The sequence below is a fragment of the Acanthaster planci genome, linkage group LG10 (assembly GCF_054643075.1).
Source record: "Acanthaster planci isolate LZ-2023a linkage group LG10, COTS_SCS, whole genome shotgun sequence".
NCBI lineage: Eukaryota > Metazoa > Echinodermata > Asteroidea > Valvatida > Acanthasteridae > Acanthaster > Acanthaster planci.
In genome coordinates, this window is record NC_141786.1 from 19299378 (window position 1) to 19326783 (window position 27406).

The window sequence follows — 27406 nt, forward strand, 5'->3', positions numbered from 1 at the left end:
AGATATTTCCCTAACTACTGCAAATATGGATATGAAACTTATACCAATAGATAGAAGAACATGTGGCCTTTCAGATGACACCACGATTGCCAGATTTAGATAATTCTCAGACCTTTTATGCTCGATTATATGAAGCATTCTCTGCGTGGGATTAGGACCGGTATATCGCACACGAAGCCAGAATTCCGCAAAAAAAGAGGCAGTTGGAAAAGGACTCGCACATCCTTTGGCAGATATTTCCCTAACTATTCCAAATATGGATATGAAAGTCATATGAATGGACAGAGGAACATATGGCCTTTCAGATGATACCACGATTGCCAGATTTAGATAATTCTCAGACCTTTTATGCTCGATTATATGAAGCATTCTCTGCGTGGGATTAGGACCGGTATATCGCACACGAAGCTAGAATTCCGCAAAAATATCAGGGAATTGGACACGAACTTGCATTTCTTTTGGAAGATATTTCCCTAACTACTGCAAATATGGATATGAAACTTATATGAATGGACAGGGAAACATGTGCGCTTTAAGATCACACCAACATTGCCAGATTTAGATAATTCTCAGACCTTTTATGCTCGATTATATGAAGCAGTATCTGCATGGGATAAGGACCAGTATAGCGCAGACGAAGCCAGAATTCCGCAAAAATATCAAACAGTCTGAAAAGAACTTGCACTTCCTTTGGCAGATATTTCCCTAACTATGATATGAAATAGGACACTAGGATATAATTCTTAGACTTTTTATGCTGGAATACATGAAGCATTCACTGTGCGAGTACAGGACCGGGTAGAGCGCAAAGTCAGAATTACGCAGAAATATCTAGCATCCAGACAAGAACTGGCACTTCCTTTTGCATATATTTCCCTAACTACTGCAAATATGGATATGAAATTTATATGAATGGTCAGCACAACATGTGGCCTTTCAGATGACACCAAGATTGCCAGATTTAGATAAATCTCAGACCATTATGCCCCATTATATGCAGCATTCTCTGCGCGGGAAAAGGACCGGTATAGCGCAGACGAAGCCAGAATTCCACACAAATATCAAACAGTCAGACAAGAACTGACACTTCCTTTGGCGGATATTTCCCTAACTACTGCAAATTTGGATATGAAACTTAAATTAATAGATAGAGGTACATGTGGCCTTTCAGATGACAGCAAGATTGGAAGATTTAGGTAATTCTCAGACCTTTTATGCTCAATTATATGAAGCTTTCATTGCGCGGGATAAGGACCAGTATAGCGCAGACGAAACCAGAATTCTGCAAAAAAAGGAGGCAGTTGGAAAAGAATTCGCACTTCCTTTGGCAGCTACTTCCCTATATATATAGGGTAATGTATAGAACAACCCATGTACAGGGTATCTATATTCCCTTGCAAATGAACAGGAGTCCCTATAATGACAGTAATATACGGAGTGATGCATTTATTTACAATAACATTCTAACACACTAGAGTCCCTGTAGTGAGGGAAATCTATGGAGTCACCATTTTGACAGTAAACTATGGAGTGATGCAGGTATCTTCATTCTCATCTTTATAAATTTGGACCCCATATAATGACGGTAATCTACGGAGCAATGCATGTATCTATACTCCCTTGTTTATAGACTTGAGTCCCTATAATGACGGTAATCTGTGGAGTCCCCATTTTGATGGTAACATATGGAGTGATGTATGTATCTACATTTACACTAGAGTCCCTATAATGACGGTAATCTGTGGAATCTCCATATTGACGATAATATATGGAGTGATGTATATGTATCTACATTTACTTGACTATACACTGGAGTCCCTATAATGACGGTAATCTGTGGAATTTCCATATTGACGGTAATATATGGAGTGATGTACATGGATCTACTTTTACATGACTATAGTACACTGGAGTCCGTATAATGACGGCAATCTGTGGAGTCCCCATATTGACGGTAATATATGGAGTGATGTATGTATTCTACATTCTCATGGTGATACAATGTTGTCCCCACATTGACGGTTATCTATCGAGTGATGTTTGTATCTACTCTCTCATGCTGATACTCTGTTGTCCCCATAATGACGGTAATGTATGGAGTAAGATGTGTATCTACAGGGTGTCCCAGAAAAAAACTTAACCCTGAAGAAAGGGGTTAATATGCCCATACCATGAGATATTATTATAATGTAAAAGGATCTCCGAAAAGTAGAAGCAGTATTATTTCTATTAAACAATACCTTGGTGGGTATCCCTCCTGTCATGCATGACTGAGCACCATAATGACGGCAAACTATGGAGTCCGTATATTGACGGTGATCTATGGAGTTATGTATGTATCTACATTCTCATGCTGGTACTCTGTTGTACCCATATTGACGGTAGTCTATTGACTGATGCACATATAATTTATGGACTAATTTATGTGTGTACATTCTCCTGCTGATACACTGATGTCCTCATATTGACGGCAGTCTATGGAATTATGAAGGTATCTTCATACTGATAGTAATCTAATCTAGCTAATACACTAGAGATCATATAATAACGGTAATCTATGGAGTACAAATATTGACGATGATCTATGAGAGAGATGTATGTATATACATTCTCATGCTGACTTTTGTCCCCATATTGATGGTAATCTGTAGAGTCTTGCAGGTATCTTCTTTCTCATCCTTATAAATTTCGGACCCCATAATGTTTAAGTTAAGGGTAGGGCATCAAAAAGACACCGTATGTTTCTAACTCAATCGCAAAATTTCTAAGTACCTGCACAATTTGAGTCTTGGACTATTGACGAATTGATTTCTTGAAAAATTTAGATTTGTTGAGCTTCAGTTATGTTGAAATTCTTAGGGGAATATATCAAAATGCAGCAAATGGGCCGGGGGAAATATGTACAACTTTGTTTTTCAAGCTAGGGCTATAAAAGGACTCCATATCTGTATAACTAAATCGCGAAATTTCCTAATACCCCCACAATTTGTGTCTTGGACTACTGAGGAACTGATTTCTTGAAAACTTTAGATTTGTGGAGCTTCAGTTATGTTGGAATTCATAGTGGAATACATCGTATTGCAGCAAATGAGAAAGGGAAAAATATGTACGATTTTTTTAAAGTTAAGGGTAGGGCTATAAAAGACTCCGTATCTGTCTAACTAAATCACCATATTTCAAAATACTTGTGCTATTTAAGTTTAAATATTTAGATATTTTGGGAGCTGCAGTTATGTTGGAATTCTTAGGAAATGTTGCTATGCAGCAATTGAGATATGAAATCGTACATATGAAATATGTACGATTTTCTTTTTAAAGTGAAGGGTAGGACTACAAAAAGACTCAATATTTGTCTAACTAAATCGCCAAATTTCTAAATCCTGCACGATTCTAGTCTTGGACATTTGCGGAATTTCTGTCTTGAAAAATTTAGAATTTTGGAGCTTTAGTTATGTTGGAATTCATTGGGGAAAGCCTCGTAATGCACCAAATGTGGTAGGGTCAAAATAATATGTGCAAATTCCCAAAGTTGAGGGTAGGGCTTCAAAAAGACTCTATATTAAATAGCTAAATTTCTAAATACCTGCACGATTTCAGTCTTGGACTATTCAGGAATTGATTTCTTGAATTTGTTAGAGTTTTCGAGCTTACGTTATATGTTGCAATTCAGACGAGAAAACATTAAAATAAAGAAAATGCGGTAGGGTCAAATATGTACGAATTTTAAAAGTTAAGGATAAGGCGACTCAATAAAAGTCTAACTTAATAGCCAGATTTCTAAATATCAGCACAGTTTGAGTCTCAGAATATTGAGAAATGGATTTTATTCAAAAATTTAGATTTGGAGCTTTAGTTAGGTGGGAACTCAGACTGAAAAACATCGGGAAAAAAGGGATGAAACAGGCTTAAATATATACGAATTTCTAAAGTTTAGGCAGAGGAAACAAAAGACTCAGTATCTGTCTAAATAAATAGTTAAATGTGTAAATACCTGCACTATTTGAGTCTTGGACTATTCAGGTTGTGATTCCTTGAAAAGGTTAAATTTTTGGAGCTTTACTTATAAATATTCAGACGGGAATACATCGGAATGCAGCAAATGCGCTAGGTTAAAATATTTACGAATTTCCAAAGTTTAAAGAAGGGCTAAGAAAATACTCAATACCAGTGTAACTAAACAGCCAAATTTCAAACTATCTCTATCTAAACTTGAGTCTTGGACTATTGAGGAATTGATTTCTTCAAAAAGTTTGATCCATGCACCTTTAGTTATGTTGGAATTCAGACTGGACTAAACATGGGTGTGCAGCAAATGAGATAGGTGAACAAATTTCAGAATTAAAGGGTCATATAGCAAAATGACAAAATATCGAAATACCTAAATCACCAAATTCAGAAATAACTGCAAGATTTGAAACTTGGACTACTTACGATTTTAGATCTTGAAATAGTTAGATGTTAGGAGCTTTAAATATGTGCAATTATTATGCGCAAATATTGAGCCATGTGCGCAGGAAGAGGATCAGTATAGTGTGCACAAAGGCAGAATTGCACAAAAATAACAAGCAGTGAGACATGAACTCTTGCCTTCTTCGATGGGTATTTCCCTAATAATAACAAATTTGGATCTGAAACTTCGACTAATGGACAGAGGAATATGTACTATTTCAGATGCCGCCATGAATGCCACATTTGGACAAATTTCTGCACTTTTATGCTCGAATATAATGGAGCCATTCTCTGCTCAGGAAGAGGCAATGGTCCAGCCAGTGGACGCAAGGGTGGGGGGCATGCCCCTGCCACAATTTTGTTCACTAAAAATACTTTGTAGGTGTGTGAGAAAGGGAGTAATGGGTATATCAGCACCAATATCATGAGAAAACAATACCAAGACATAAAAACAAGGATGTCACGACCGTCACGCTTTTGAAAGTTCTTCTTCCCCAAAATCATGCTGAATAAGCCCGAAACTGTATTCAGTTTGGCCCCCCCCCCACGCCAAAGCTGAATTTGCTGCTTGGAAGACCTGTAATGTGTGAACAAAGGACAAATCGCAAAAACACAGGAAGCACTAGCTCAGACAAGAACTCTTGCCTTGTTCAGCATATTATGAATATGAAACTTAAGTCAACGGATAGAGGAAAATGTGCCCTTTGATTGTCATCATGTCTACCACATTTCAAGCAATCTGAAACTTGTTTGGCAAAAATATTGCAATCACACTGTGCGCTGAAGTGTCTCGGTAAAGTGAGAACAAAGAGCAGTGGGACAACTCTAGCCTTCTTTCGCAGGTATTTCCAAAGCTTCAGCTTAAATATGGACAGGAAAATTATCTCAATGGACAGAGAAATATTTACCGTCTCCGAAGATATCAAGGTCAGCCCATTTTGACTGTGTCAGAATATTTACTGTAAACTCGGCTATGGAGACATGTAGCGGCAGACGCAGACCGACAACCGTGTGTGCAAAGCGAAAACGAACGAAATAGGAAGCATGTCTAAGAAAAACTCTGACCCCCCATGTCTGTTCTGATGCAAAATGGCATGAAATTTTCTTTTTGGATGATAAAAATATAACCTTTCCAAAGACTCCAGGATCAGCCATCTCTTGACAATTTAATATCGGATATGGAGACAACGTGGCGTGTATTGGACGTGTGTAGCATGCAAAACCAAAACAATATGAAACCTTTTTGTTTAATGTTTCCAAATATCGAAATAAAATTTTCTCCAGGGGATAGTGAAATTTGCATCCTTGTCGAGTCACCCCAAGCTAGCCCATTCGGACCATTTGTCAACCTACTTACCCTCGGAGATAAAAACTCTTCGACCAAAAGAGACCAACTAACGTGTGTACAATGAGGGAAACACTTTCATTTATTCGGCATTTTTCATAAAAAAGAACAGAACAACATTAAACAAAACACATGACACATAATACACGGAAATCACAAACACAAACATTACTAATGCCCGGAGAGAAAACAGTTAATCCAGTAACTGTCACCCGTAAGCCTTCATTTCTGAAGTTCCAGGTTTTACATAAACGTGCACACATATACACAATAAAGTAACTGCACAAGGAAAATATGATTCAAGAAATGGCAAATAAATAAATCGAAAAGAAAAAGTACATTCAGATCGCAAAAATAAGATAAATAAATACAAATACATTAAAATAAGAAAATTAAATTAACTACAGAAACAAAACAATCAATCAATAAGTAACCCAAAACAATGAAAGAAATGTATTGTGTAAAAACCGAAAATAAAGAAAGAAACCATGAAATAACAAAATACAGTTGAAGACCGACCGACAAAAGGAAAACCAATGACACATCTGGCCCACATGGCAAATCCTAGGTATTCAAATCCCCCCCCCCCATTTTGTGCTTCCTTGCACCAAACAACACAGTGACCCTCCCACAACTTGCCAGTCCCAACGACCTTATTACAAGGGTACTCAACTGCAAATTCAATCAGTACTCTGTCAAGTTTCATATAGTTTCAAATTCAAGTGGGTACTTGGTAAGTTGATCCCGTGTTGAAGGGTTATTTAAACCACTTCAGTTCTCAAACGTTCAGGTACATGTAGGTCATCTCAAGAGCATGTAATTGGCAAAATGATGAAGTTTTTTAATTAGTGCCCTAAGGTTTGTCCAGCCTGATCGTTTCAATGTAGCACCTGTTCACTAAGACTATTTCACGGTCAAAAGCTCTATGAAGACCTCTAACAATAAATGTAAGCAAAAGATGGATGCTTTTAGATTCACGTAAAGACAAATTCAATGTATATATGCAACCAATCCGTGTAATCCATTTTAAATCTTCTTCACTAGAGAATTATCCTGGTTGCTCAACGTTGAATTCTGTTCTAATTTGTCAATGTATAAGGTTCCTGTTGTGAAGGTACCAGATAGGCTACTTGTATTCCAGAATAGTCAACACTAGAAACTTGCAAGATGAAAGCAAGACATACTAAGTCTGTTTGATTTGGTAGTGACTCTCGAGAAATCGTGTACTCATTATCAGCTTCAAACTGCATGTTAACTAAGTTACAGTTCAGGTCCACTATTTTCTTTGATCATCCTAGCATAAGCAAAACTTTGGTTTCCTTAGTAATGTATTGAGATGCATTTTATTAGCATGACACCATCTTTGGAAGCCATGAATATCTTGAAGGTCATCAGACACATTATATTGGCCTATACACAAGAGCACTGTTACCAAATAAAGTGCTAGCTGACAAGATGTGATAAGGAAAGTCGTTGGTATACATAAGAACTGGATTGGGCTCAAGACACTTCCTTGAGGTACACCAGATGGTACAGAAAAACCATGCAAAGTAGCAACCTTTCAACAAAACCTTTTGTTGCCACCACAAGACAAACGGTCACTGCAACAGTTGCAAATTATCAGTTCTGTTATGTTGAGGAAATCAAAATCATGCTGTTGTTACTTTTATTGAGGCTGAGCATGTCACAGCATGGAGCGTATCACTGTTTGACCAGCAGCAGAAGACTAACGTGTAGAACAGATAGGCACAGTGCTAGAGTCCAAATCTTGGCCGTAATTGTGGTACTGAGTACAGGTGTAAACAAATCACAGACAAATGTTTAATTAGGATGACATGATTTACGATTAAAGGCATCACATGAATAATAAATGACAAAAAACCAAAATTACCAACAAGCCAATAAAATCACCTCAAAAGGAGGGCACAGAGGACTTGATTAAAACTGGATATTTTTTAAATGAGTAAATTCACATGATTAATTCACATGGAAATATGGAAATGAAACGTTCTCCTAAGATTTGTTTTTCTTTTTTGGGCTGTCATTTTGATCACATGTGTGGGGACCACTGTTTCCTTTGTTATGGTTAATTTGTCTTGTTAACGATATGAGCATAAACAGGGGTAATAGTAGTTTATTTTACTTTTGCAGTCCCTGCTGACCCGCATAACTGATATTTGTCTCGTTATGTATTCAGATTTTTATCCCTGGTCCCTGCTACTGCTTATATTTACTTGTATTTGTGCTTCTGTTGTTTTTTACATAATTTTTGTTTAATTTTGCTTAGTTTGTTCTAGTGATGGTCAAATAATAAGAATAATTGAAGAGATGGTACCCATCACAATTAACCAAGGTAAACCTTTCGACCATTTGAAGACTGTCGTCATATACACAGGCCAAACTAACTACTAAAACAGATTGACTAACAAGTACAAGAGGGAGAAGACTACTAGCAGACATAATGACTGACCCAAGCTTTCGCCTTCATTTGTGTATAGTTCTCTTGAATGTAGGAATATCAGAATGAAACATTCAACAAAATGACAACAAGATCAGTTGATTTTCACCAACCCTACAGTCACAGGCAAAAGCTTAGTTTGGATTAGGCCTTATATAGAGCCAAATTTGCTGCAAAACCATCCACTAACAAGACCAACTTACAAATGGGAAACCATGAAGCATAACTGCCCTAAGTATTCACCTCCATTAAATAAAACTTGACGCTTTACATGGTGGAGACTAAAAACAGGGCTTGTGGTTACATCATGTGGATAGATCTCCCCTGGAAAAGGTATGGTTCTGATAAGAACTGTAGAGTGTGTGCTTGACGTTTCATCCAGCATGCTCTCGTCATCCTCCAGAGTGGAGCCGAATAAGCCATGCTCCAGATTTTACAGAACAATTGTACATGTATACAAAATTATGTACAGATATTGTTCAAAATCTGGAACATGACTTTCATTGTTAGGCTCAAATCAGAACATGATATAAAGTGCTTACCGAGTGAGTTGTGTCATCAGTAATGCCAGTTGCCAGTGATGTGTTAAACTCCAGAAAACTGTCTCTAAGGGACTTGGTCTTGTCTCTTCATCAATGCTACAGCTAATAAAACCACAGAGTCAAGTAAACAAAGATCAGAGCCGAATAACATACAAGTAGACATCACTGCGATGTCTTTATAGTCTTTAACTCTCATTTTCGTATTGACCTTTGTTTCAACTCTCTTTAATTGTTGGTTGATCAGCAAACACAACTCCTGAAAAGACATAATTCTAAAGCTTCGAAGCAGCCATTTTAAACTGACACCCCTTCTACTTTCTTGGGCTCTTTCAACAGCCCAAGAAAGAAGAAAATTTAGACAGTCCAAAATCGTCTGATTCAATAGGATTTTGCATACACCGAAGGGGGTTGGGCCAAACACTCTCTGATATTTCACATTTTACCTGCCATCCAAAATTTATCAATGGTATTAAATTATGGCTCCCCATACACAGGTATGTCACCCAGGTTTATGCGAAAATTAAATTAATCCACAGAGAAGGACCTCTGTCCCTGTCAACTTTTGGAAAAGTGAAGAGACCTGTAACATAATGACGTCATGCTTAGTTTCCTAAGGCAGTAAGGTGGGAAGCAATAACTGTCCAAGTAAAAAAACAGCTTGACATCATTATGTTTTGGGTCCATATATGAAATATATATGAGTCCACAGGGGACTGAATCAGTGAATTATACCTTTGGAATAACCAACAACATTGGACCCACGTACCTTTTACACAGCAGGCAGCAGCAAAAGATCACAGTCCGATCACCTCATCAACGAGCACAGGAACCCCATCATCAAGAAGTTGGATGTACCATGAACAGCGGCTCACTCAGCGGCTTGTGCTCTGACTGAGATGGACACACAATACAGTCATTAAAAACATGCAGAAGGAAGAAATGACAATACAACATGAGTGCATTAGTTTGGATTAACTGATTCTCAGAGGGCAGTGGAGAATGAGAAAGATGGAGAAAAGTAAGTTATAAGTGCTTCCCTAAATGACCTTCTTCCAGGCATGTGGAACACCAAAGAATTATTGTCAAGATGGCTTACATCATACTTCCCAGCCAATGTTGAATCCTTGGTGTGTATGATAGAAGCCAGCCTGTGTTAAGGATATCATGAAAGAAACTCTGGCCGCACACGTTATTTATTCTGCATGCTGCCGCCATAGGCATGGAGAGCCTCAATCTGGCAGATTGTACAATCGTGTCACAATCAGCTTCTGAAACATTGTCCAATCGTACAGTATAAGATCCGACACAGCATGCACAGAATGACCAAGCAACATACATGGAAATCACTAAACCGATTTTGTAAAGATCAAGATCGAGATTCTGCATGCCTGGGGCGGCAGCATGCAAAGAGCGAATTGTACCTACTGTGGGCTAGCATGCCATACTGTAACAACCTGATGCATTGCACCTTTCATGTATTTGACACAGAAAGATGGCTTCAGTGAGTAAAATGTTGGCTGATAAAATAAAACAAGTCCAGATTTTTTTAAACAACCCTTGTGGAATGTGTACACTCATCCTTGTATGTAATTTGGATCCAGGAATGAGGACATTTCATTTCAGTACACTCCCCCTTCACAACAAGCAGCCTGTAGATGCAGCTTCTGTCTTATTTCTGTTCACTTTGGCACAAATTGTCCAACCATACCAAATAATTCCATCCATTTTTTGAAGTTTAATTCAACCCAACCTTAAAGGCCGGAAATTCTCATTAGTTGAAAACTTAAAGACAAAACCCAAGATCAAGATCTACAGGACAACCAGGCATTTCATTATTACCATAACCATGGACTAATATCAGAATATGATGTAGACTGTTTCCATACCTGTTGAGTAGTGTCACCAGTGATAAGATATCTCTGATTTGTTACACTCCAGAGAACGGCCTCCAGGGACGAGCTTGCTCTTGTCTCTCTGTCAAACTACTGAAACTAGGGAAACTAAACCATGTTTGAATTCCAATCTGTATTACTGCACATATGTGGAGGCCACAATTTCAAAATATATAGGTGCACTTTACAACAGTAGTTGAAACATCATTGAAAGCAGTGTCAAATCAACAAAGATCAGGGCCAAATAATATACAAGCCCACATCACTGGAGTTTCTCATATAAATCTTATTATCTTCTTAGTTGTCATTTTTTCCATTTCTTTTCAATTGTTGCTTGACTAGTTAGTATATTTTATTATTCAAAACACCTTAAATACATGTACACTTCCCAAAAAGTCCTTTTTCTCAAGCCTGTAAGTAATGATTTAACATAATACATCCCTCAACCTTTTTTCAGTTCTTAAGATTTGTTTTCAACCAAGACTGCAAAACGAGGAGTGTTGATCTGGGGTTATATTTAAACAATCCCACCTGTTTTTTCAGCCAAGCAATCTCTTCAATCTGCCTTGAGTAGAAGCACAACTTAATTGGTTGAAAAGAGCCGTGTTGGTTGGGAGTATTCATTTTGTTGGTAGCGATGGGGCTACTACCATATCCTCGTCGTTCATGAACCAGTGATGCACAGTTAGTACCAAAGGAGCCTCTGATGCCAAGGAAATAGTGTTCTCTCTCAGTCCAACTAAAGGCCAATACAGGAGATCACATTCTGTGCAGAAAACATTCCCAAATTATAAACAGTATTAACCGTAACCTCCAAGGGTGCATGTGAAATCATAATAAAATCAGAGGATTTGGGGGACCATTTTACCTTTAATAGCTCCCCATATACATGTCACCCGGTATTTGGGCAAAATAAATATATTCACCAAGCATGATCCTTAAATAGACATAATGCTACAGTAAGAGATCACAGTACAATCACCTTAACAACAGTGGCCATCATCGAGAAATGACAAGAAGCTGGTCGTCCTGTAAGCAACGACTCATCAGCGGCTTGTGCTCTGGCTGAAAGGAATGCACATAACAGTCATTAAAACATGCAAAATAAAAAAATGGCAAGAAAATATGAGTGGAGGAGCCTGTTTGCCGATTCTCACAGGGCTTTGAAGGATCGGAAAGATGGAGAGAGCTGATTGAGAATTTGTAATTCACGTATGTGCACCCAGCACTGCCGGTGTATCAATCTAGTTATACTTGGCATTTTATGGGGTGGTGCATTACAGGGGTAGCCATAATCCAGTCCCACCTCCTGCGACACGACTTCAAATTTTGATCAAAAGAGGCAGCAGTAGAGAGCCGTAGCCAATGTTCAATACTTTTGCATGCCCTATTCTCACATGGAGACGCCGCACCGTGTGTTGCCAACATAGAGTGCAACATAAACCGTTGAAAACATTTCATGTAGGGGTTTCACTGAAGATATACACGTACCCTACGTATATATTTGCAATGGATGTTTGTAATGACACACGTTAAAGCCAAAAATGCAAATGTTTTTTAAAATAGATATTGAGCCTCTTCATACAACAGTGTCATTAGAAGTGAGTATCATTCCATGACATAAATAAACTAAATTCTACAATATTCAAACATCAATTGAACTTTCGGTTAAGCAATGTGTTGCTGTGACAGAATAAAATCACAGTGCACTTGATTTTTAAGTTCTTGAATCTGGCTTTAATAACTTTTGAAAGCTAATGACCATCAGGATGACGTTTAGTTCAACGCTGGCTTCATATTTATGTGTTTCACATTCTTGTGAAAACCCCTATTGCAAGAATATCATGATTTGTTTTGCACAATGACGAGAATAAACAAATTTTCACTGCTTGAAAAAAACTACTGCATAGTTGACTACATAAGATCATTCACTCACAAAACAATCCAGCAAATGTTTCATTTCCGTCACAAAAGCTAACTGGCATTCCAGTCTACAACCCTAAACAATAAGTAAAACTAAGTTGAGGAAGGAAACATACGTGTACATGATAAGTGCTGCCACAATAACCTTCGTATCTGAATGAGAATGACTGAGAGAGAGGGGGAGAGACAACGGAATAACAGACAGATGAATAACAGATAGACTGACAAACATACCGACAGCACATAGACAGATGAACAAAACAAAGAGGACAGTTATCTTGGAAACTAGACCTCTCCCCATTGTATTTTCAGTACAGAAAGATTTTACGGTAAATAACCAAAATCATTTTGGCATGGAAGAATCTTTGAAAATAATTAAGTTGTATTCAGAAATGATTAGCACAACCTCCAATTTTAAGACTTTCATCATGCAATCAGTAAAGATCTCCATGCATGGCTCCATGCAACACAGACTTAAAGTATGAGGCCTACTTTCTACCCAATTTTTACCAGGTTCAGTGAAATATGTAGAAATTACAGATTGTATAATGTATTTCTATAATTCTGAACCTCAGTGGATAGGTCTAGCTAGTTTTAAAGACTTTGGCTTCCTGACAAATTCTCCTGGGGTGTAAAGTAATGTTTTCTCTTCATTTACCGCATCAAATCATACTATCCTCCATTTTGTTTAGACTACTCATTGACCATCAAATTAGTAACTTTGGCCCCACATACAGGCTGGAGATTTTCATTGGTTGAAAAATTTGTTGGACAAAAGTCATGTTTCAGATTTACAACACAACTGTACACAGGCCCGTATTACTCCCTAGGCCTATTTTTTTCATTTTATTAACATTTACTGTTGGGCTGTTATCAGAAGTAGGCTAGGCCTACAGTGCTTGTATAGCTTGAGCTGTTTCCAGACCTGCTGAGTACAATAAAGTGTCAAAATACATCCCAGATGTGCATTAATCTCACAGGAGTGTTCCTCGTCTCTCCATTACTGCTTCAAGTTAAGAAACCAAAGGAACCCCGTTAAAATCCCAGCCTGCATGCCTGACAGTCACTGTGGGGCCGCCATGTTTAAATACAGGGTGCACTAGTTACCACAGCAAAAGCAGTGTAAAATCAACAAAGCCAAGCCCAAACTTGTGGAGTTTGTGATACGGAAATCTCGTTATCGTCTTTGCCGTCATTTCTCCATTTATTTTCAATTGTTGGATGGTAAGCCAGTGGTATTTCTCACCTTTAAACTCACCTCCTGTGAAGTCACATTTGAACAAACCCGCCAACTTGGCCACACATGCGTTCTTGTGCGTAGGCATTGTAATGCTAATGCTCGCGCCACCATGGAAAACTGGTCGTCGATCAACTTGCGCACATATTGAGCAGGGTACCAAGCAGGGGATAAAACAGCGCTGGTGATTGGCGCGCTTGAAATAGGCCCTCTCAGTGTGCACAAGCACGACCAAGATCTGAAGATAATGCAATTATTATTTTTTTTCGTAATGTAAATCAAAAGAATGACCACTATTGCAAAGAGAGAAAAAAAGCATCTCCCCAAACTGTATGCGAGTCAATTTGCATCAATCTTAAAAACCATGTATTTCCTACCCCCAAAGCCTGGACAAACGCGACCGTCTGAGGCTTGGGCTTCCAGAGCTACGGCTGGTCTATTGTCTACGCGTCTCCACGCATTTCCAATGGAGCGAAGACCTATACCGAGCTCTTGACAAGAGATTCGGATGCAGCCGTAGTTTACACCTTGAGTGCAACACACACCATGACGTCAAACTACAGTCAGTCGTAGAAAAGATGCTATACGAGACGTTATCTACCAAAAAATCAAAGTCACGTCCAAAATTCTGGGGATTCTAGCTAATTATACCTTTTTCAGGTTGCAATACCCCCTGAAGCGAAACCGATACTGGAATTCGATGTATTTTGTCGGCTTTCTTGACACGGGCTGCATGCATATGAGCAAACGATGGGTAACATAGAGTGGTACTTATTATTATATTATTTCGTGGGAACGAGATGATTTTGAGGGAACGAAATGATAATTCAAGGGAACGGAATTAAAAAAATCTTAATTGTGCCTGTTCCGTTAGGGGCTCCTTAGGTACTCGTAGAGAGGGACATCGAATGCAACTGTGCGTTTTTGCAAGTTGGGTCACACTCACTGTCCGACAGTAAATGCCCCCCCCCCAAGAAAAAATTCAAAATACATGTACATACAATGTAGGGCGGAAATAATGCCGCCCAGCGCTCCGAAGGAACGGGTTAGCCTTTCGACGGTTTTGTGTGTGTGTGTGGGGGGGTTGTCGGATCAGGTCGACATTCAAGACAATGACCAGAAGCGGTTTTCTTTTGAATAAGGGTTTGATATGCTACATTTTTAATCAGTCCTTTCCCAAAATTATTGAGCATACTTTTGCCCTTTGCGGAATAACAGGTGAATCGCTGGACTGTTGGGCAACTTAAAGAGCATAACACTGTATGGGTAAATAAGTGGTGAAACAAAACCACTTTCTAAAACCGTTGGGCAAACCTATAACAGAGCCTGAAAGTTGACCCCTGATGGTGCGCTTCCGGAACACTTGGATAGGATAAATAACGAGCAAAGATGTTATAATTAGCTGTTTCGGCAACTCACAAAACAGGTATTGCTTTTCTGATTTTTTTAGCTGTTTCGGCAACAGCCTGAACAACTCTTTCTTTTCTGATTAATTTTTTTTATTTCCCTTTCGGCTTTTTGGCAAGTTGCGAAAAAGGCATTCCAGGCTTTTTGTTCTTTTTTTTTAGCTGTTTCGGCAACAGCCGGAAAAGCTCTTGCTCTATATGTCCTATATCAGGCTATGAGGGCGCTATTGCAGAATTACGGTTACACCTGCTTGGGCTTTCAATTTTCAACAAACTGTCCTATATTTAACCATGGATGGCGTTGTTGCGCAACATAGGGTTTGTACATAACCATTCCTTCCGGTTTAAACCGGAAGTAGACTTATTGTTTGAAAGTGGTAAAAGGCCGTAAAGTTTTTTCAACATAAGGCGTCTGTCCGTGTTAATGCTGGGTTGAAACCTTGCTTATATCTTGGAGAGGAAGTGCTTTGAGCAAATATTGAGCTCAGTTAATGATAACGTCATAAATAATTGCTTTTTTTTCGTAACGGACAGTATCGGCGTTATCAACACGTCAGATGTTGTTAATTCTGCCTGGATTCTACTTTTGCGTTGATTAAAAAGGCTCGTGACACCCGATGATCTGCGTGGGGACGTATTAAGTCCTGAACCCCAAACAGGACGGGTGATGAAGTCAGTGACAACATCAGACCCTTAACTTGCAGATTCAGCGTGGCGACAGTTGCCAAAGAATTGGCAGAGTAGTTTTAAAGTGTATATCATACAGTTCAACTTCTAGTCACAGTTATCAAAAGTGAAATTCATTTTTGCGTCAAAATGTTCAGGATAGGGCAACAGATGTCATCTCTAGTGGTCCTGCAATCTTTGTTCTTATATTTTGTACACAGAAAATGTGAAATGTGCAATCGATTACTCTTATGTTAGATATTATCAAAGATTTTTGGGTTTTTAGTGTGCAATGCATATTTATGATTATGCAAATAACACGGGGTTCGCAGACCAATGTCAGTGGAGAATACACTCTTTGAGGCCCATATATCTTCTAAAGTACATGTCTGATTGGGTTCATATTTTGCAGACACCTTGAATAGAGAGTGCTTAAGAGGAAAATTGCCTGATGTGATGATGACGTCATGAGCAGACAAGTCACGTGACATTAAATTAAACTCTTGAAGGCCCTATATCTCCAGATGTACAAGACTAATCGGGTTCAAATCTTGCAGATATCTTGAGAAGGGGGTGCGTCAGAGGAATATTGACCTCATGTGCTGATGTCGTCACCAGGAGACAAGTCACATGACATTAAAGGGGAACTTTTCAAACCACTAAACCTCGAAAAGTACATGTCCGATGCGGTTGAAACTTTGTGTGTGGCTTGAAAGGGAAGGGTTTTAGACGAAGCAAGAATTCTGCAAAAATAAGAGGCAGTTGGACAAAAACTACGACTTCCTTTTGCAGATATATCCCTAACTACTGCAAATATGGATGTGAAACTTATATGAATAGATAGGAGAACATATGCCTTTTCAGATGACACCAAGATTGCCAGATTTATATAATTTCAAGACCTTTTATGCTCGAATATATGAAGCATTCTCTGCGCGGGATAAGAGCTGGTATAGCACAAACGAAGCCAGAATTCCCCCATAAATGGGAAACAGTTGGAAAAGAACTTGCACTTCCTTTGGCAGCTATTTCCCTAACTACTGCAAATATGGAAATGGAAATGGAAACATATATGAATGGAAAGAGGAACATGTGGCCTTTCCAATGACACCAAGGTTGCAATGTTTGGATAATTCGTAGACATTTTATGCTCGAATACATAAAGCATTTACTGAGGAGTACAGGACCCGGTACAGCGCAAAGTCAGAATTACTCAAAAATATCAAGCAGTCAGACAAGAACTTGCACTTCCTTTTGAAGATATTTCCCTAACTAATGCAAATATGAAAATCAAACTTATATGAATGGACAGACGAACATGTTGCCTTTCAGATGACGCCAAGATTGGAAGATTTAGATAATTCTGAAACTTTTTATGCTCAAATATATGAAGCATTCACTGCGCGGGATAAGGACCGGTATAGGGCAGACGAAGCCAGAATTCCGCAAAAATATCAGGCAGTTGGACAAAAACTTGCATTTCCTTTGGCAGATATTTCCCTAACTACTGCAGATATGGATATCGAACTGATATGAATAGATAGGGGATATGAAACTTATATGAATGGATAGAAGAACTTGTGGCCTTTCAGATGACAGCAAGATTGGAAGATTTCGATAATTCTTACACCCTTTAGGCTCGATTATATGAAGCATTCTCTGCGCGGGATAAGAACCGGTGTAGCGCAGACGAAGCCAGAATTTCGCAAAGATAGGAGGCAGTTGTACAAGAACTTGCACTTCCTTTTGTAGATATTTCCCTAACTACTGCGAATATGGAAACGACACTTTCATGAATGGATAAAGCCACATGTGGCCTTTCAGATGACACCAAGAGTGCAATATTTTGATGATTTTCACACCTTTTATGCTCGACTACACGAAGCATTCACTTTGCGAGTACAGGACCCGGTATAACGCAAAATCAGATTTACGAAAAATATCAAGCCGTCCGACAAGAGCTGGCACTTCCTTTCCAAGATATTTCCCCAACTACTGCAAATATGGAAATCAAATTTATGTCAATGGATAGAGCAACATGTGGCCATTCAGACGACACAAAGATTGCAAGATTTAGATACTTCTCACCCCTTTTATGCTCGATTATATGAAGCATTCTCTACGCGGGATACGGACCAGTATAGTGTAGACGAAACCAAAATTCCGAAAAAAAGGAGGCAGTTGGAAAAGAACTCGCACTCTCTTTAGCAGCTTTTTCCCTAACTACTGCAAATATGGATAAGAAACTTATACGATTGGATAGAAGAACATCTGGCCTTTCAGATGACACAAAGATTTCCTGATTTCGATACTTTTTAGACCTTTTATGCTCGAATATATGAAGCATTCAATGCGCGGGATAAGGACCGGTATGGTGCAGACGAAGCCAGAATTCCGCAAAAAATCAGGAAATTGGACACGAACTTGCATTTCCTTTGCAAGATATTTCCCTAACTACTGCAAATATGGATATGAAACTTATATGAATGGGCAGGGAATTATGTGGCCTTTCAGATGACACCAAGATTGCCAGATTTACATAATTCTCAGACCTTTTATGCTCGATTATATGAAGCATTCTCTGCGTGGGATAAGGACCGGTATAGCGTAGACGAAGCCAGAATTCGGCAAAGATATCAATCATTTAGACAAGAAATTGCACTTCCTTTGGCAGATATTTCCCTAACTACTGCAAATATGGATATGAAACTTATATGAATGGACAGGGAAACATGTGTGCCTTCAGATCACACCAACATTGCCAGATTTAGATAATTCCCAGACCTTTTTTGCTCAAATATATGAAGCAATCCTTGCGCGGGATATGGACCGATATAGCGCAGACGAAGCAAGGATTCCGCTAAAATATCAGGCAATTGGACACGAACTTGCATTTCCTTTGGAAGATATTTCCCTAACTACTGCAAATATGGATATGAAACTCATATTAATGGACACTGAAACAAGTGGCCTTTCAGATGACACCAAGATTGCCTGATTTCGATACTTTTTTGACCTTTTATGCCGGAATATATGAAGCATTCAATGCGCAGGATAAGGACCGGTAAGGTGCAGCCGAAGCCAGAATTTTGCAAAAAATCAGGAAATTGGACACGAACTTGCATTTCCTTTGCAAGATATTTCCCTGACTACTGCAAATATGGACACGAAACTGATATGAATGGATAGAGAAACATGTCACCTTTCAGATCACACCAACGATGCCAGCTTTAAATAATTCTCAGCCCTTTTGTGCTCGATTATATTAAGCATTCTCTGCGTGGGATAACGACAGGTATATTGCAGACGAAGCCAAAATTCCGCAAAAAAAAAGAGGCAGTTGGAAAAGAACTCGAACTTAGTTTGGCAGTTATTTCCCTAACTACTGCAAATATGGATATGAAACTTATATGAATGGGCAGGGAATTATGTGCCTTTGAGATGACACCAAGATTGCCAGATTTAGATAATTCTCAGACCTTTTATGCTCGATTATATGAAGCATTCTCTGCGCCGGATAAGGACCGGTATATTGCAGACGAAGCCAGAATTCCACAAAAATATCAGGAAAATGGACACGAACTTGCATTTCCTTTGGAAGATATCTCCCTAACTACTGCAAATATGGATATGAAACTTATATGAATGGGCAGGGAATTATGTTGCCTTTCAGATAACAACACGATTGCCAGATGTAGATAATTCTCAGACCTTTTATGCTCGATTATATGAAGCATTCTCTGCGCGGGATAAGGACTGGTATAGCGCAGACGAAGCCAGAATTCCGTAAAAATATCAAACAGTCAGACAAGAACTTGCATTTCCTTTGGCAGATATTTCCCTAACTACTGCAAATAAGGATATGAAACTTACACAGATAGATAGGGGAACATGTGGCCTTTCAGATGACAGCAAGATTGGAAGATTTAGATAATTCTCAGACCTTTTATGCTCAAATATATGAAGCAATCCTTGCACGGGAAAAGGACCGGTATCGCACAGACGAAGCAAGGAATCCGCAAAAATATCAGGCAATTGGACACGAAATTGCACTTCCTTTGGCAGATATTTCCCTAACTACTGCAAATATGGATATGAAACTTATATGAATGGACAGGGAAACATGTGGCCTTTCAGATCACACCAGGATTGCCAGATTTAGATAATTCTGAGACCTTTTATGCTCGAGTATATTAAGCAGTCCATGAGCGGGATAAGGACTGGTATAGCGCAGACGAAGCCAGAATTCCGCCAAAAAAGGAGGCATTTGGAAAAGAACTAGAACTTAGTTTGGCAGCTATTTTCCTAACTACTGCAAATATGGATACGAAACTTATACAAATAGATAGGGAAACTTGTGGCCTTTCAGATGACACGAAGATTGCCACATTTAGATAATTGTCAGACCTTTTAGGCTCGATTATATGAAGCATTCTCTGCGTGGGATAAGGATCGGTATATTGCAGACGAAGCCAGAATTCCGCAAAAAAAAGAGGCAGTTGGAAAAGAACTCGAACTTAGTTTGGCAGCTATGTCCCTTACTACTGCAAATATGGATATGAAACTTATAAGAATGGACAGGGAAACGTGGCCTTTCAGATGACACCAAGATTGCCAGATTTAGATTATTCTCAGACCTTTTATGCTCGATTACATGGAGCATTCTTTGCGCAGGATAAGGCCCGGTATAATGCAGACGAAGCCAGAATTTCGCAAAAATGGAGGCATTTGGAAAAGAACTACAACTTAGTTTGGCAGCTATTTCCCTAACTACTGCAAATATGGATACGAAACTTTTACAAATAGATAGGGAAACGTGTGGCCTTTCAGATGACACCAAGATTGCCGGATTTAGATAATTGTCAGACCTTTTAGGCTCGATTATATGAAGCATTCTATGCGTGGGATAAGGACCGGTATATTGCAGACGAAGCCAGAATTCCGCAAAAAGGAGGCATTTGGAAAAGAACTAGAACTTAGTTTGGCAGCTATTTCCCTAACTACTGCAAATATGGATATGAAACTTATATGAATGGACAGGGAAACATGTGGCCTTTCAGATGACACCAAGATTGCCAGATTTAGATAATTCTCAGACCTTTCATGCTCGATTATATGAAGCATTCTCTGCGTGGGATAAGGACCGGTATATTGCAGACGAAGCCAGAATTCCGCAAAAAAGGAGGCATTTGGAAAAGAACTAGAACTTAGTTTGGCAGCTATTTCCCTAACTACTGCAAATATGGATATGAAACTTATATGAATGGATAGAAGAACATGTGGCCTTTCAGATGACACCAAGATTGCCAGATTTAGATAATTCTGAGACCTTTTATGCACGATTATATAAAGCATTCTCTGCGTGGGATATGGACTGGTATATAACAGACGAAGCAAAAATTCCGCAAAAGAAAGGAGGCAGTTGGAAAAGAACTTGCACTTCCTTTGGCAGCTATTTTCCAACTACTGGAAATATGGATGGATAGAGGAACATGTGCGCTTTTAGATGACACCAACATTGCCAGATTTAGATAATTTTCAGACCTTTTATGCTCGATTATATGAAGCAGTCTCTGCTTGGGATCAGGACCAGTATAGCGCAGACGAAGCCAGAATTCCGCAAAAATATCAAACAGTCAGACAAGAACTTGCACTTCCTTTGGCAGATATTTCCCTAACTGTGATATGAAAAAGGATACTAAGATATAATTCTTAGACTTTTTATGCTCGAATACATGAAGCATTCACTGTGCAAGTACAGGACCGGGTATAGCGCAAAGTCAGAATTACGCAGAAATATCTAGCATCCAGACAAGAACTGGCACTTCCTTTTGCATATATTTCCCTAACTACTGCAAATATGGATATGAAATTTATATAAATGGTCAGCACAACATGTGGCCTTTCAGATGACACCAAGATTGCCAGATTTAGATAAATCTCAGACCATTATGCTCGATTATATGAAGCATTCTCTGCGCGGGATAAGGACCGGTATAGCGCAGACGACGCCAGAATTCCGCAAAAAAGGAGGTAGTTGGAAAAGAACTCGCACTTCCTTTGGCAGCTACTTCCCTATATATATATATAGGGTAATGTATAGAACAACCCATGTACAGGGTATCTATATTCCCTTGCAAATGAACAGGAGTCCCTATAATGACAGTAATATACGGAGTGATGCATTTATTTACAATAACATTCTAACACACTGGAGTCCCTGAAGTGAGGGTAATCTATGGAGTCACCATGTTGACAGTAAACTATGGAGTGATGCAGGTATCTTCATTCTCATCTTTATAAATTTGGACCCCATTAAATGACGGTAATCTACGGAGCAATGCATGTATCTATACTCCCTTGCTTATAGACTTGAGTCCCTATAATGACGGTAATCTGTGGAGTCCCCATTTTGACGGTAACATATGGAGTGATGTATGTATCTACATTTACATTTACACTGGAGTCCCTATAATGACGGTAATCTGTGGAATCTCCATATTGACGATAATATATGGAGTGATGTATATGTATCTACATTTACTTGACTATACACTGGAGTCCGTATAATGACGGTAATCTGTGGAATTTCCATATTGACGGTAATATATGGAGTGATGTATATGGATCTACTTTTACATGACTATAGTACACTGGAGTCCGTATAATGACGGCAATCTGTGGAGTCCCCATATTGACGGTAATATATGGAATAATGTATGTATTCTACATTCTCATGGTGATACAATGATGTCCCCACATTGACGGTTATCTATCGAGTGATGTTTGTATCTACTCTCTCATGCTGATACTCTGTTGTCCCCATAATGACGGTAATGTATGGAGTAAGATGTGTATCTACAGGGTGTCCCAGAAAAAACTTAACCCTAAAGAAAGGGGTAAATATGCCCATACCATGAGATATTACTATAATGTAAAAGGATCTCCGAAAAGTAGAAGCAGTATTCTTTCTATTAAAAGATACCTTGGTGGGTATCCCCCTGTCATGCATGACTGAGCACCATAATGACGGCAAACTATGGAGTCCGTATATTGACGGTGATCTATGGAGTTATGTATGTATCTACATTCTCATGCTGGTACTCTGTTGTACCCATATTGACGGTAGTCTATTGACTGATGCACATATAATTTATGGACTAATTTATGTATGTACATTCTCATGCTGATACACTGATGTCCTCATATTGACGGCAATCTATGGAATTATGAAGGTATCTTCATACTGATAGTAATCTAATCTAGCTAATACACTAGAGATCATATAATAACGGTAATCTATGGAGTACAAACATTGACGATGATCTATGAGAGAGATGTATGTATATACATTCTCATGCTGACTTTTGTCCCCATATTGATGGTAATCTATAGAGTCTTGCAGGTATCTTCTTTCTCATCCTTATAAATTTCGGACCCCATAATGTTTAAGTTAAGGGTAGGGCATCAAAAAGACACCGTATGTTTCTAACACAATCGCAAAATTTCTAAGTACCTGCACAATTTGAGTCTTGGACTATTGACGAATTGATTTCTTGGAAAAATTTAAATTTGTTGAGCTTCAGTTATGTTGAAATTCTTAGGGGAATATATCAAAATGCAGCAAATGGGCCAGGGGGAAATATGTACAACTTTGTTTTTCAAGCTAGGGCTATAAAAGGACTCCATATCTGTATAACTAAATCGCAAAATTTCCTAATACCCCAACAATTTGTGTCTTGGACTACTGAGGAACTGATTTCTTGAAAACTTTAGATTTGTGGAGCTTCAGTTATGTTGGAATTCAGAGTGGAATACATCGTATTGCAGCAAATAAGAAAGGGAAAAATATGTACGATTTTTTTTAAAGTTAAGGGTAGGGCTATAAAAGACTCCATATCTGTCTAACTAAATCACCAAATTTCAAAATACTTGTGCGATTTAAGTTTAGATATTTAGGGAGCTGCAGTTATGTTGGAATTCTTAGGAAATGTTGCTATGCAGCAATTGAGATATGAAATCGTACATATGAAATATGTACGATTTTCTTTTTAAAGTGAAGGGTAGGACTACAAAAAGACTCAATATCTGTCTAACTAAATCGCCAAATTTCTAAATCCTGCACGATTCTAGTCTTGGACATTTGCGGAATTTCTGTCTTGAAAAATTTAGAATTTTGGAGCTTTAGTTATGTTGGAATTTATTGGAGAAAGCCTCGTAATGCACCAAATGTGGTAGGGTCAAAATAATATGTGCAAATTCCCAAAGTTGAGGTAAGGGCTTCAAAAAGACTCTATAGTAAATAGCTAAATTTCTAAATACCTGCACGATTTCAGTCTTGGACTATTCTGGAATTGATTTTTTGAATTTTTTTAGAGTTTTCGAGCTTAAGTTATATGTTGCAATTCAGACAAGAAAACATTAGAATAAAGAAAATGCGGTAGGGTCAAATATGTACGAATTTTAAATGTTAAGGATAAAGCGACTCAATAAAAGTCTTACTAAATAGCCAGATTTCTAAATATCAGCACAGTTTGAGTCTTGGAATATTGAGGAATGGATTTTATTCAAAAATTTAGATTTGGAGCTTTAGTTAGGTTGGAACTCAGACGGAAAAACATCGGGGAAAAAGGGATGAAACAGGCTTAAATATATACGAATTTCTAAAGTTAAGGCAGAGGAAACAAAAGACTCAGTATCTGTCTAAATAAATAGCTAAATGTGTAAATACCTGCACTATTTGAGTCTTGGACAATTCAGGTTGTGATTCCTTGAAAAGGTTAAATTTTTGGAGCTTTACTTATAAATATTCAGACGGGAATACATCGGAATGCAGCGAATGCGGTAGGTTAAAATATGAACGAATTTCCAAAGTTAAAAGAAGGGCTAAGAAAATACTCAATACCAGTGTAACTAAACAGCCAAATTTCAAACTATCTCTGTCTAAACTTGAGTCTTGGACTATTGAGGAATTGATTTCTTCAAAAAGTTTGATCCATGCACCTTTAGTTATGTTGGAATTCAGACTGGAATAAACATTGGGTGTGCAGCAAATGAGATAGGTGAACAAATTTCAGAATTAAAGGATCATATAGCAAAATGACAAAATATCGAAATACCTAAATCACCAAATTCAGAAGTAACTGCAAGATTTGAAACTTGGACTACTTACGATTTTAGATCTTGAAATAGTTAGATGTTAGGAGCTTTAAATATGTGCAATTGAGAAGGATTTCAATGCAGCAAATAAGATGAGTGGAATATGTACGAAGTTGACAATATAAGGGTTGAGCAGCAAAATGAATAAATACCTAAATAATTAAATGACCTAAAATTAAATGTCCTAAATAATAGCACAATGGAACAAATTGAACCAAAAGAGGTGAACAACAAAAAACAAGCAGTGGAATGTAAACTTTTTCCCAACTTCATTTCATTTTCCTGAAACTTTAAATACGTCAACGAATGGAGAACAAGTGCCCTTTCAGTAGCTGTCAAGAACACAATATTTGGACAATTTTCAAACCTTATACTGAAACATATGGAGCCATTTATGCACGGAAACACGAACGGTAAAGTAAAAAGTAGTGGGACAAAAACTCTTGCCTACCTTTGCTAATATTTCCCTATCTAGAGCAGCAGGATAATGAAAATTTCTTCAATAGAGAGTGGAACTTATTCTCTGTCAGGCAGTACTAGAAAAGAGAATTGAACAAAAGTTTCAAGCAGTAGGACAAGGTTTGCCTTTTTTCGTCAACATTTTCCTAACATGGACATGAAACGTGCTCTTTTACACGGTACTGGGATTGCCAGATTTAGACAATTTTTAGACGTTCTTTGGTCGAACATATGGAGCTGTATTTGCGCGGGATGAGGAATGGTAATGTGAGGACGAATGCAGAAATTCACAAAAAACAGCAAGCAGTCTGAGAAAAATTCGTCCTCTTTCTCCCATATTTCCCTAAACACACCAAGGATGGATATGAAACGTATCAATTATTAGAACATGCGCCCTTTCGGATAGTGGTAGGATTGCTAGATTTGGACAATCTTCACACCTGTTAAGTTCGAATACATAGAACCATCTTTGTGCGGGAAGAGGACTGCTAAAGTGTCGAGAAAGGGGAAAAGTCACGAATCTGGCAAGCAGTTACAGATCCCTTGCCTTCTTTTTTCGTGTATTTCCCAAATAACTAGAAATATAAAACCTATGTCATCTGATGAAGGAAGGTGTGCCCTTTCATATGTCGCTGAGACTGTTAAATTTGAAGCACTTTTAGACCTGTAATGCCCGGGAATAGAGAGCCATCATTACTGGGGAAGATCAAGGACCGGTAAAATGTGGCAAAGGGAAATTGAACAAAAGTAGCCATGTGCGCAGGAAGAGGATCAGTAGAGTGTCTACAAAGGGACAATTGCACAAAAATAACAAGCAGTGAGTCATGAACTCTTGCCTTCTTCGGTGGGTATTTCCCTAATAATAACAAATTTGGATCTGAAACTTCGACTAATGGACAGAGGAATATGTACTATTTCAGATGCCGCCATGAATGCCACATTTGGACAAATTTCTGCACTTTTATGCTCGAATATAATGGAGCCATTCTCTGCTCAGGGAGAGGCAATGGTCCGGCCAGTGGACGCAAGGGTGGGGGGCATGCCCCTGCCACACTTTTGTTCACTAAAAATACTTTGTAGGTGTGTGAGAAAGGGAGTAATGGGTATATCAGCACCAATACCCTAAGAAAACAATACCAAGACATAAAAACAAGGATGTCACGACCGTCACGCTTCTGAAAGTTCTTCTTCCCCAAAATCATGCTGAATAAGCTCGACACTGTATTCAGTTTGGACCCCCCCAACACCAAAGCTGGATTTGCTGCTGGGAAGACCAGTAATGTGTGAACAAAGGACAAATCGCAAAAACACAGGAAGCACTAGCTCAGCCAAGAACTCTTCCCTTGTTCAGCATATTATGAATATGAGACTTACGTCAATGAATAGAGGAACATGTGCCCTTTGATTGTCATCACGTCTACCACATTTCAAGCAATCGGAAACGTTTTTGGCTAAAATATTGCAATCACACTGTGCGCTGAAGTGTCTCGGTAAAATAAGAACAAAGAGCAGTGGGACAACTCTAGCCTTCTTTCGCAGGTATTTCCAAAGCTTCAGCTTAAATATGGACAGGAAAATTATCTCAATGGACAGAGAAATATTTACCGTCTCTGAAGATATCAAGGTCAGCCCATTTTGACCGTTTCAGAATATTTACTGTAAACTCGGCTATGGAGACATGTAGCGGCAGACGCAGACCGACTACCGTGTGTACAAAGCGAAAACGAACGAAATAGGGAGCATGTCTAAGGAAAACTCTGACCCCCATGTCTGTTCTGTTGCAAAATGGCATGAAATTTTCTTTTTGGATGATAAACATATAACCTTTCCAAAGACTCCAGGATCAGCCCATCTCTTGACAATTTAATAT

General features: G+C 38.5%; 1 long non-coding RNA gene across 18 annotated transcripts in view; it reads right to left on the reverse strand.

Moving 5' to 3' along the window:
* LOC147797938 (uncharacterized) overlaps positions 1-27406 on the reverse strand; it is a 101233-nt gene that overhangs the window by 65157 nt on the left and 8670 nt on the right. For 13 of the 18 annotated variants that reach the window (XR_015426785.1, XR_015426799.1, XR_015426801.1 and 10 more), the window contains 4 exons: positions 11669-11751; positions 10681-11452; positions 9561-9685; positions 8795-8896 (listed from right to left, as the gene is read on the reverse strand). This is a non-coding gene — a long non-coding RNA (uncharacterized LOC147797938). Of the gene's footprint in view, positions 1-8794; positions 8897-9560; positions 9686-10680; positions 11453-11668; positions 11752-13855; positions 14061-27406 lie in introns of those variants that run through there. The other 5 variants (XR_015426798.1, XR_015426797.1, XR_015426795.1 and 2 more) reach the window with 5 other exon arrangements.